The sequence below is a fragment of the Gallus gallus genome, chromosome 1 (assembly GCF_016699485.2).
Source record: "Gallus gallus isolate bGalGal1 chromosome 1, bGalGal1.mat.broiler.GRCg7b, whole genome shotgun sequence".
Lineage (NCBI taxonomy): Eukaryota > Metazoa > Chordata > Aves > Galliformes > Phasianidae > Gallus > Gallus gallus.
The window spans coordinates 187,267,040-187,278,970 of NC_052532.1; the positions used below are offsets into that span (position 1 = coordinate 187,267,040).

The 11,931-nt window shown below is 37.5% G+C and overlaps 1 long non-coding RNA gene across 1 annotated transcript in view; it reads left to right on the forward strand.

Annotated features, from left to right (window-relative positions):
- LOC121107446 overlaps nucleotides 1-11,423 on the forward strand; it is a 35,171-nt gene extending 23,748 nt beyond the window's left edge. The window contains exon 3 of the long non-coding RNA XR_005841600.1: nucleotides 11,107-11,423. This is a non-coding gene — a long non-coding RNA (uncharacterized LOC121107446). The remainder of the gene's footprint in view (nucleotides 1-11,106) is intronic.
- The last annotated feature ends 508 nt before the right edge of the window (nucleotides 11,424-11,931 follow it).

The window sequence follows — 11,931 nt, forward strand, 5'->3', positions numbered from 1 at the left end:
TCCCGTTCATTCCTAGCATGTAGGTGAATTCCTATCCCACTGAGATTAGGAGACGTCAATAGCAACTATCACTATCACCAAACTTCATCTTCCTTTGGGCAGAATTCTATTATTGAATGTAAAATACACTTAAAATTTCCAATAATCTTTTCTACCCTATCATCTTTGCTGCTTTTTATACCAACATATCCTTGAAAATTCAGTACTTTAGATGACACTGCAAGAGCTGGTTTACATCCTGAAGAAGGCTTGCATACACTGATGTCTGTAGCTTCTGTCTTGAATATTCAGAGGTCAGTAAATGTTCATGGTAATGCTTGCAGAAAGGAGCATAGTGAAGATCTCTGAGTATCCATTCCCCTTTTCTCTCTGAAACCATTACACACATTCCTACTCTTCCTAATTCTAGTCAGGTAAATCCAAACTCAGAACAATCTCCCATTTGGTAAGTTTTTTACAGATGTGTAAGGATAAAGGCAGTGCTAGGGATTTGTTCTTCTGTGGGGTTTGACTCTGCATTGTTTAAAAAGTACTGTTTATTAATGCAACACATGTAAAAGGAAGGCTAGAGAGGGCATAAGTGTGAGGGAACGGTGCCCGTTCCAAATTTTACTGTATAATCTGAGTCAATTAATTGCAGCAAATCAATTGAACTGCTATACAGAAAGTAACTAAATCCTGTTTTATTATCCCAGATTTAGAGGATGCCTGTAGTAAGCATTAACTGATGGACTAAATAGTTTTAGGTGCCCTGATCTGGCATGACCCCAGGTTTCTTGAGTGACCACAGACTTCTGCTGTGGCTGAGTTTTTCTTCAAATTTTTAATTTGAAGATACATCACCACGTTGTCATACTCAATATATTTATTACGGGTTGTGAGCATCCATACGAACAAAGAGGAAGGAAATTACATCTGCAAAACCCTATGAGAACCATAACTGAAGGAAATTGAAGGAAAATGGTTAGCCATGGATGGACTCGAGTTTTATGGGTTTGTTTGTTGGTTATTTTGTTATTATTATTATTATCCTGTTGTTTGATTATAAACCAATGCCAATCTCCAATAAATATATACAGCATCTGATTAAAATGGGACTTGCAAAAAGATAAAGCCTAGTGTAAATCAAATTTACTGGAAGTTTTAACATAGCAGATTCACATCAGAGATTTATTCTGGTCTAGCTCCTTTTAAATCCATCACTATACTGAGCATGGAAATACCATATCATCTAGAAAAGTCACTGAAAAATGGACAGTGTCTCCATCGTATATTAGCATATTTAACCCTACTTTATATCAATGACTGATCAGAAACACATATCTTAGCATAATCTTCAGTCTCCAGTTGGTCACAAAAGAGACTGATGCAAATTGCTGTGTTGTTTGTTGGTCATAAAAATTGAATATTACAGGGAAGCTTGGAACAGATGATTGCAGTTGCTGATGTCAGGTGGCAGCTTCCACTAATTTTGTTACAGGGAAAAATTATCTCACAATAGTTATGATGGTGTTAATTATAGTATATAGTTTCTCATTAAAATTTTTGATTGCGTGTGGACCTATGTGTATCATTTTACCTTAATCTAACCAGGGATATTTGCAAACAATTTGTCAAAGAAAAGAATATAAAAAGTCAGAAATATGTTTATTAAAGTATTTAAACAAAGAAGATTTGAAAATTAAGGATCCAGCTCCGACAGCTAACTTCTCTCCATCTCTCATTAATAAGATACAGGTAGAAGTGTGTGTTGTCTCTATGGTAAAGGAAATGGATGAAAGATTTGTACAGAAAACAGGGAAGAAAGCAAATGTGAGGGAAAACAGAATGTAGGTCATGGTTGCTGCAAAGCCACAGACTGAAGTTTATCTAGAAAATAAGTTTTCAATGCTTTTGCTCCCATGCAGCTCCGTGAGTGATGTTTAGTGATAAAAATGGGGCTAATGAAAGTCTATTGAATAGCCAAGCGGGCTGTTCTGACACTTCTGCACCATGAGTGATGCTTTCTTAATAGTCCAGAAATACGTCTGCTCAGAGAACTATACTGGCAGAAAACTGGTAAGATTTTCAGGAGTGACAAGTCAAAGGATGCAGGAGGAGTGAAACTGCTGTTTTCAGAGGCAGCCATCTATTAGATTGGCTTAATCGGCTGTCAAATTATGCATGGCAATGAAACTGCAGTAGAACAGAATGAAATATCTTAAACTGATGCAACTGAAACACAGCTACACGGAAGGGCTCTCTTTTCAAAGGCTAAGGGCAATTATACTCATACTGGTCTGTAGTGAAGATTTCACATCCAGAATGCTAGATGGGGAGCAAATGGTAGCACTTTCAAAGAATTTGTGCCATACCAAATGGAGCAACAGTGTCAAACTGATCCCTCTAGAATATACATGGTGGGATTTTCTTTCTACCCAATGGATTTCTTACTACCAATGGATCTACACTTCTTGTCACTCCATAGATGTTTTCTAAGCAGACCAAGACTCTGTAGGCTCAAATTGCCCTGTTTGCTCTGGTGCTTCAAAGGATACTGAAAGGTATCCAAAATCTTCGGAATTCGGTGAGAAGTACTTTTCAGCCTTTCAGGGACTCCTGGAGCTGGAGCTGATAACTCACTATCCTGTAATATTTAGGTTCTGAAATGCACAGTGTGTCCTGCAACTACCTTAAAAAGTTTAATTCTGCATGTGGAGTAAAATATGAGCACTTTGCCTTCATTCCCTACTAGAGTTAAAAAAGTAAAAGTACTTGTTAAGCTGCAAAGAAATTTCTGTTTAGCAGAGATGAGCGCATAGACGACATTAAAAGAGCAGACAGACTTGGATTTGACAGTAGGGGAATTCTGTATGTGTAGGATACTGTCACTCACCACTAAAGCTTCTCTGGTTCTGCACTGCTATAAAAGCAATAATTACAGCTTCTGCAAACATGAGGGGAGATACACTTGAAGCCTGAACTAATTGTATAATGACAACTTGAAATCTGATCACCAAATGATTTCTAGCCTATCCTTATTTCTGCACTGCAAAGAGGTTTATCTGCTACAGTTGCGTATGGGGTTTAATCCAAGTGATTCTTCTGTTATGCACTGATAACTCAGTGCCCAAAGATCTGTCTGGTAATAAACAGGCAGCCTGGACTTTCCAGGGGTTACGAGATCATTTGAAAGTATAAAATAAATGTATCAGCCTGAAGTGGCACAAGTCTGTTTGATTTGGGACTTCCTGTGAACATGTGCTGTTTAGGAGTTTTAATATTAAATGATATCCTACAAGATGATCTTCTTAATCAGTGGAATGCAGAATATTCTGTACCAGAATAATTAGATTCCTTAGATAATCTTGTCAAAGCAAACAGAGAATATAATATTTCAGAGATCCTTAGGCCTCTCGTTTTAGTAGTTTCAGTAATATTTTTATTTTATATTTTGCCTAATGTTCCTATTTTGAGTTTCTCTGTGGAACATACACAGAAGACAAATAACAGAAAAATTCAAAGATCTGCCAAAAAAAAAAAAAAAAGTAGAAGCTATCAGAAAGAGGATTGATGAGTGTAAGGTAAAATTTAACCTTTATTAAGATTAGGGTTAACTCTATTCTGCCTATTCAAAATAACAGTTCATGCAATATTCTGTTTTTTCCTTTCCACATCATGTTCTTATCTCTAAATTGGAAAGATATGGATTCGAAAAGTGATCTATTGAATGGATAAGGAATTTGTTGGATGGTCACAGCCAGAGGGTTCTGGACAACAGTCCTATGTCCAGGTGAAGGACAGTGATGATGGGTGTCCCCCACAGGTCTGTCTTGGGACCAGTGCTATGGATAGTGATGATCTGAGATGGATGATCTGCATAGTGTGATTGAGTGCCCTCTCAGCTAAATTTGCTGATACTAAGCTGAGTGGTGCAGCTGGTGGGACAGAAGGAGGAAATGTCACTCTGGAGAAGAAAAGGCTCCCGAAAGATCTGAGAGTGGCCTTCCGGTAATTAAAAAGAGATTATAACCAGGAGGGAGAGCGAATTTTTACATAGACAGAGAGTAATAGGACATTGGGAAATGGTTTTAAAATAACGGAGGAAACATTTAGATTAGATATGAGAAGTATACTTTTCACTCAGAGGGCGGTGAGGCCCTGGCACTGCTGCCCAGAGAGCTGTGGTGCCCCATGTCTGGAGGTGCTCAAGGCCAGGTTGGATGGGCCCTGGGCAGCCTGAGCTGGTGGGGGGCAGTGAGTCCATGACAGGGGTTGGAACTGAATAGGTTTTAAGGTCCCTTAGAACCCAAACCATCCTATAGTTCTATGATTTTATATCTTCGCCCTCTGAAATCTATTAGCCAGTATCTCTCCATTGGAAAGTTTGGTTGAGGTCTACAAAATTCCCTATACTTTCTACTTGTTCAAGCTGATGTCACCTGTCTGCTTTTCCAGTTCATAATTACCTATTTCAAACATTTTCTTCCGTTCAAACTAAAACGCTGATGAAAGTAAGGGAAAACTGTGAGGAATGTTTATGGAATCTCTGTCACTATTTGCAATGGAATTGCTCAAGAGCTGATGTACTATTTGTATCTCTAGTGAAGAGTCCAATCAATTATGCACATTTCACTGTGTGTATACAATATGCTATTGTCAGTGTAATGTGTGGGAAGCCTCAGAAGCTAAGACTGTAGGGGTTTTATGTCTTCCTTTCAATAACTCCGAAGAATAGAGAATCTAAATTGAGTGCTTTATTTAACTGTAACTCAGTTTGTGAAACTGGCATTATGTTCCCTGCTAAAGGCTACCTATTTGCCTAAGTAGAAGAGGGAGCTGTAGAAGTGAGACGAGAATGTATATTTAATCGAAATGCATATTAGCAAAGTTTGAATCTATTATTATATATGTAATGTAAATTTAAAATATCTAGATTATAGGTGGTGGTGCTTTTTCCTTCATATACTTAACATGTATAGTGGTGCCAGTTCCACTGTAATAAAGATCAAGGCTTGTGTTCTATTGCTCATACAGTATCCTACACCTCTTTGTTGGATAATGAGCTGGTCATTCTTTTCTTCACATAAGCAGGAGTTACACAAATAAATGAAAGTGCTCAAAACCATCTTCTATGCTTTTCCCTACCTAAGGACTGCACAACAATAAAAACGTTTCTTTAGTTCCCAGTCTTGATTTCCTCTAACTCTTCAATGGTTTTCAGTTTTAATGCTAAGTCTTTCAAGGATTAGATATATATGACCTTCTTCCAAAAATTATTACATCTATTTTTCCTGGATATTGTCTTTATTTAATCTGAGCCTACATCTCTCCCTCCCATGAAGTTCTCTTATTTTAAAGGAAACTACTGAAGTTTAAAAGCTGAATAGAATATTTCTTCCTTGGGAAAAATATAACCCTGGCAAACCCTATAAACTATAACACCAGCCAGAAACTGTGCAGTCAGATTCCCCGTGGATGCACACACTTGGAAGGATAACTTGGTAGAGAGAATTGAGTAATAAGATGCCTTATGAGACCTAGCTATTTAGGGACAGCTGGCATTGCCAAGACTCTTCTTCAACCCTGTTGGTGTCAAACTAGCCTAGCACCTCAACATTCAACAGTGAAATCCCAGAGACACTTCAGACAACTGAACACTAAATTATTGACAGTAATTGTTAGCTTAAGTGGATTCATTCCGCTTAGTTTCCTTACAGGCCAAACTCATAGATCACTCAATCCACTGACTACAAGACTTGGCACAATTATGAACCTCTTGTTTTACAAAATAGCTAGCAGTTGAGAGTAGTAAATTCCCTATCTGAAGAAACCTGAACTAACATTTCCAGTTTCTGCTTGTTAGAGCTGTCTGAATTTTAACATGATTCATAAATATGTGCAGCTCTAGGTAATGAATTAAGTGGAGTGATGAATAGCTTGGAAGTTCTGGGATGAGAAATGCTGAGCATTCACCTTGTGAACATAGGCTGGATTTTTCTCAGCACTCTTCAGAATGCAACTCTGCCTGCAATTTACTTCTGACATCTACTTGAGCTGCCCTGTGCAGAAAACATTTTCAGTTATGTGAACATAAATCTGTGTAACAAAACTTGGTTTGTTCAAAACAAAATGAATGTAAGAAACTGTGAAAGCTGATTTTAAAGTTAATGGGGACTGGACAGATATTTTTTCTGGATTTTCTGAATAATCATATGTGATTGGAAACCTGCAGTTTTCAGAAATCTTCAGGCATGGAAGAATTATCTTGCTTTGGGAGAAATACTGCTGCTGTTTATGACTCCCTTCTCCAATACATTCCCTCAGAAGCCCTCACTTATTATCTGCTTTAACTTACATTTCCAAAAGTGAGTCATCCTACGCTTCTGTGACAAGCAAGTGCCTCTGGATGGCAGTTCATCTAATCTTATAATAGGCAAATTTGGTAAACTAGCAAAACTCTGTCTCCCATCTTTGTCTATACTTGATCATATATCCAACTCAGCAATTCTGCCACTTCTTGATGGATCATAGGGTATCAAGCCTTCAGTATGGTTGCCACAGTTCATTAGACTCCAAAGGAGCTGTCTGTGTGGGGAACCATTGTGTTGTGAGACTTGCACAACACTGAGAGTCCCTCCTGATCCAGGATGTTAGAGTTCAACCCAGAAATGTGGGCCATACTTCATGGATGCTATGGACATAGAAGAGCTGTGGACATATGACCTCTTGCTTCAAAAAGCATCACTACAAGGCTGCTAGGGAGGACTCCTTGAGGCCTCTTTCCCTGATGGAAGATGCTTCTCAGCTAGACATGAGAATATCTAATTGCTTCATCTCTTCTAAGCTGCTCATTGCTTGAGGAAGTATTTTTCTTCTGCTTAATTAAACAGCATTATGGTTGCTGAGACAATAACTCTCTTTCAAAAAACAATGTTTATGTTCTCTTACCCTTCTCTGCACCTCCCAAGTCACATCTATCTGTATGATATTTCAGACTGAATTTGTATTTCGGTGTTGCCAACTTTTATGGTCTCCTAAACTAGCAACGTAATTATAACTGTCTACCTCCTGGTATTTATTATTAATATGAATATAATGAAGTGGGTGATTAAGCAGTCACTGGTTACTACTGTAATCACCAGACCAGCCCCCTAAGGAAACTGGGTTCAATAACATGTCACTAGAATGATAAAATCTTAATGAGTCATCAGTGAGATGCAAAAATGTGAGGCTCAACAGAGTTCAAGTCCTGTTTATCATAAGAATGAAAGGAGATGAAGCTGAGTGAGGAGGAGATATAGCACAAACTAGAGGGATAAATCCTCAGCTGGTGCAATTTGCATTACTGTTAAACCTCTGAGAAATAACAGCTGGTAAGAAACTGCCCCTCATCATTACCACAGTAGCTGAAAAAAAAAAAAAAGCATATATATATATAAATATATATATATAGCATGTAGTTCTGTTTCCACACTCAGGTCCTGCCTGACTCATGCATTAATTCAGAGTACATCAGAGATGGGACTGCCTCCTCCCCACCTGCCCCCATAAGCTCACCTCCCCATCTTTTCACAAAGTGTGTCTGTGCTAGGATGTGGTTTACAAAAAAAAAAAAAGTTTCCAAACCCTCTGGCATCTTGAATCTGCTTATACAGGCTTGTCCTGATTAATTCAAAATTCCTCTTGTTCTAATAATTCTCTCATTTCAAAGCTCCTTTGTAGTTCCTTCACTATCCTTTTTTTTTTTTTTTTTTTTTTTTTTGGCATGCAAACGAGCAACCTCAGGTATGGATGTTTAACTTTTTTCTGTTCTCTCTCTTTTCTTTTCTTTTTTTTTTCCCAAATCTTACAGGTTTGCGAAGCTGTGATATGCCCTGGCTTTTTCTACCCTGAATGTATTCCTCATTCCATTAATAATTCATATTCTTAAGAAGGGAAAAAAAAAATACTCAAACCCTGTTAGACATAAAGAAGTGACAATGCTTCTGGAAGAAAGACTGCGGGTCAAGTTCAGGCTTGGGAAAAGTGGCTGTGACTCTATTGAACTACTTCTAGATTATTCATAACATCAAGGCAATATGTCAACTACTCAATAATGTATCCTACTCCAACCTTCAATTAACCTTTTTATTCTTAAGCATTTAGCTTGGTAAGTCACGCAAATGAATTTATTGAGAAAGTAATAAACAGTGAGTCACAAAAATCAGGAGCTGGGTGATTAGGTGTTTAGCTGTATGGATTATTATTTATTAAAATGGGTTTTGATTAATTATTGAAGCTTTAACATCAGTCTTTTTTTTTTCCTTTGAATGATTGTTGAGATTTTTTTCTAAATGCAGAGATAGTACTCTAAGAGCTGCATGTGACATGATCTAAGGCACATCATTTCCTTCATTAATCCAGTATTTCAGTACTTCATGTCCTTGAGGTGTAGCTGGTATGCTATAACCATGGAATTAAAGCAAAAATAAAAATGGGGAGTAATCTAGGTACCTAGGCCTAGATGTCTAATAGTTTCTCAAATACCTCCAGATGTCCCACAGTACAAGACTGACTAATGTGGCACAGAACATAGAAGAGACATAAATCTTTCTGCAAGTCAGGTAAGGCATTCCAGAGTATCTATGATGGCACTACACGGCTTTGTTTACACCTATTACACACTCTCGCACAGTCAAGTGAGTGTATTTACCTGATGTCAGCTGATGCACAGTAACTCTGCTTGTGTACATGCATTATTCCTTCAGATGGAAGGTATTTCACTTTAATGGGAAAAGTCCATCTGCATGAAAACTTCCCAGAGGTCAGTATAACAGTGGTAACCAGCTTAGCCTTTATGATAATGACAGAGGGAAGTTAACAACAGAAGAACTTCAAAAAGATTTTGTTTTTGTATTGCAAACCTGACAGTCGAAGAGCAGAAACAAATCTGCCTTTGCTTTATAGTGGTAGACAGTGGGTTTACAGGTTCAGACTCCCTGGGTGTTTGGGTGCCAGATTCCTCCTATTGTTTCCCGTCTTCCAACTATTCCCTCTAGGTTAGGATACATACAATCTTGGAAACTGATACATACAAAGCACACCTTTGCACATATATTTTTTTTCTGATGGGTTTGAGAAACTGTGACTCAGAAGTTATGAATAAAGATGAGTGACTCTGCAATCGCCTTTTATAAATTGTATGTCTACTCAAAAAAGTGGGAAAAGTAGTTACTGCTGCCTATGAATATTGTTGATCAGTATCATGAATTATGCACGTATCTCTCCTGGGTCCAGTGTCCTCTGGCATTTCTTATGCAGTAGCTCAATATTTTCTACCACTCTGATAAATCATTCAATAGGATAAGGGTAAGTCCAGATTCTTGAACCACTGTTCAGAGCACTGACTCATAAGGTTTGTTGAACAGCTTGCTTTTACACTGCACAGTTGAAAGTCTGACATTCAAGTCTTTATAGTCCACCAAGGTCACGGGGATATCAGAGTTGTGAAGTGTGCTTTCAGTTTCTTGGATGCTAGAAAATGGCTTGAAATTCAGCAGGAACATTTCTGCTCTGGTAGAGGTACAGGTTTTTCTGATGTTTTTTGCCTTTACCTTTATAGAGGTATGAGAAAATAATTGTGTTCCAAGGAGCCAATATATCTCTCTTTAAGGAGAATTAAAGGTCAGATAGTTCTATAACATTCACTATGCCTATGATAAAAGCTATTCATTGAAAAATAATCAGTGGCTTTCTTTCCAGGATTAAATGTATTCTAGACACCTCTTCTGTATATATAGTTAAAAAAAAAAAAAAATGTTGGACTGATGGAGAAATTACACAGATTATAGGTTAACCAAATAATGGCTAGGAAATAAATAGTATGGTTTCTTTCAAAATGAGTAGTTGTAACCAAACCATGAACACTAACAAACTTTTCCCACTACAACTTCCCTTTGGTTCCCAGAGGTAAGTCAAATAACTGAGTAACCATGCTAAATATGTACTGACCTCTTCTGTTCTGTATTTTATCTGATGCTTTTAGAAGCAAGTTTACTGCAGAGAATTTATTTGCAGGATATTCAAACAAGTGGAATTCTAATGCAAAATCATGAGAATTAATGGCAGAGAGAACAGGAAGGTTCCCACCTCTTCAATCAGGGAGCAAAGATCCCTGTCTGAGGGGGTCCCTCAGCCTCCTCTTTTCTGGGATGAAATGTGTCATGTATCCTTCACACTTAACAAACTATTCTGTCACTGCTGCTGATATCTTTGTTATGATTTTCTCTTGGTGCTCATTTCCTTTTTTTTTTATATCCAGCTGGGGAAGGATCTTGACATACACACACCTTCCCAATACATTACATAGCAGCTTGTTAGTACACAGCAGGAGCTGATCATAAAGAATCCCAATTCTATTCTTGGTTCTCAGAGAGATGCACGCTGTGCACAGCCTGGGGGACTGAATTGTCCAAACTGATGTAGTTATCCTAAAAAGCAAGACGGGAAGGGAGATAAATTGGGATCTGACATGTTGTCAGGTTGGCTCTGAATTCTTGGTCTGACTGTGAAAACTCTCTCTTATAACATTTTAAGTCTGTCAGCTTCATTCTAAACTGCCTTCCATATTACGTTTATAACCTTATTCAATAGTAATAGCAGAAAAAATAGAAGGGATTTTAGCAGCAGTTAGGAGTGAGATTTGTTTCCTATTTCTGGAGAATGTAATGTTATTTTATGAAAGCTTCTATCTCCCTCTCTGATTCTTTGTCTTGTTGCTTGCTTCTTTTTTTTCTTTTTTTCTTTTTTTCTATGAAGAAAAATATGCTCAAAGGAGTGGTATCCTTCACACAGCAACAGAATGAAATTAAAATTCCACAGGTGTTGCTTGAGAATGTGTTTTCCTCTGTATCTGAATGGTTTGTCTCTGGATAAACTTCACCAGGATCTAACTGTTACCCTAGAACTGAGTATGTAAGAAAGAATGAGGCTAAAGTACATTTACTTTTCTTCCAAAGGGTTACAAAGAGAAATAGCCCACTGGAAAACCTCTCAAAAGATGAATTATTCTCTTCTCTTTCTTCCTTTGTCTATTCCTCAAATCACTTTAATACCTTTTGTTTGTGCTCTGTTTTCATTCAGGAGACTTCTAGCATTGCCATGAGTTTTCAAAGACCTCCAAGCTGAAGTGTGGACATAACAGCACTAAAACACAGAAGATCTATCCAGAAAAAGAGGCCAGAGTGCCAAAGGTATTCGGTAGATTTAATGGTTGTGAACCGATTTGTTCTTAAATATGAACAATTCAGCAGAATCTTATGAGAGTGACCTAGTTTTTCTCTGTCTAGCCAGAAAAGAGGCAGTGGGAGTGAAGGATTCACTGCATCCCGTTTGCCATTTAAGACTAGGTGTTTGTTTGATATAATCGTCTGCAACCAGCAGAGAGGGACAGGAGTTCATGGACACTGAATCACCCCCATCACATCTATGATACTCATGCTACCCATGAATTACTTAGTTTGCTATATTGGCTTTTATCAAAATGATATAATTTACTGTATGATAGAATTTCACGTGTCTAAACATGTGTTTGGCTCCACATGGAAGGATATTAGCGAGCAGTTTTGTGTTCTCCTACAACTTGCACAATTAAGTTTGAGGAGAGAATCTGCTCTTTAATATCATAAGCTGTTCAGAATCTCCTACATTAAATGGTTCAGAGCAAGTGTGACTTGACTGATAGCTCATTAGATACAATGCAAGTCAATTTTACTGTTGAAAAAAAAAATTCCTGCAGTTGAAAATAAATTTCTTTATCATCTTAGTCTAATCACTTACTTGAATGATAAATAAAAATAAATACCACTTACTTCCAGAGAAAATGTAATCTTACAGGATACTTTTACACTCAAATTCAAGTTAAATTTATGTTTAGCAAAGAAAATCAGAAATCCAAAAGGACATTATTGC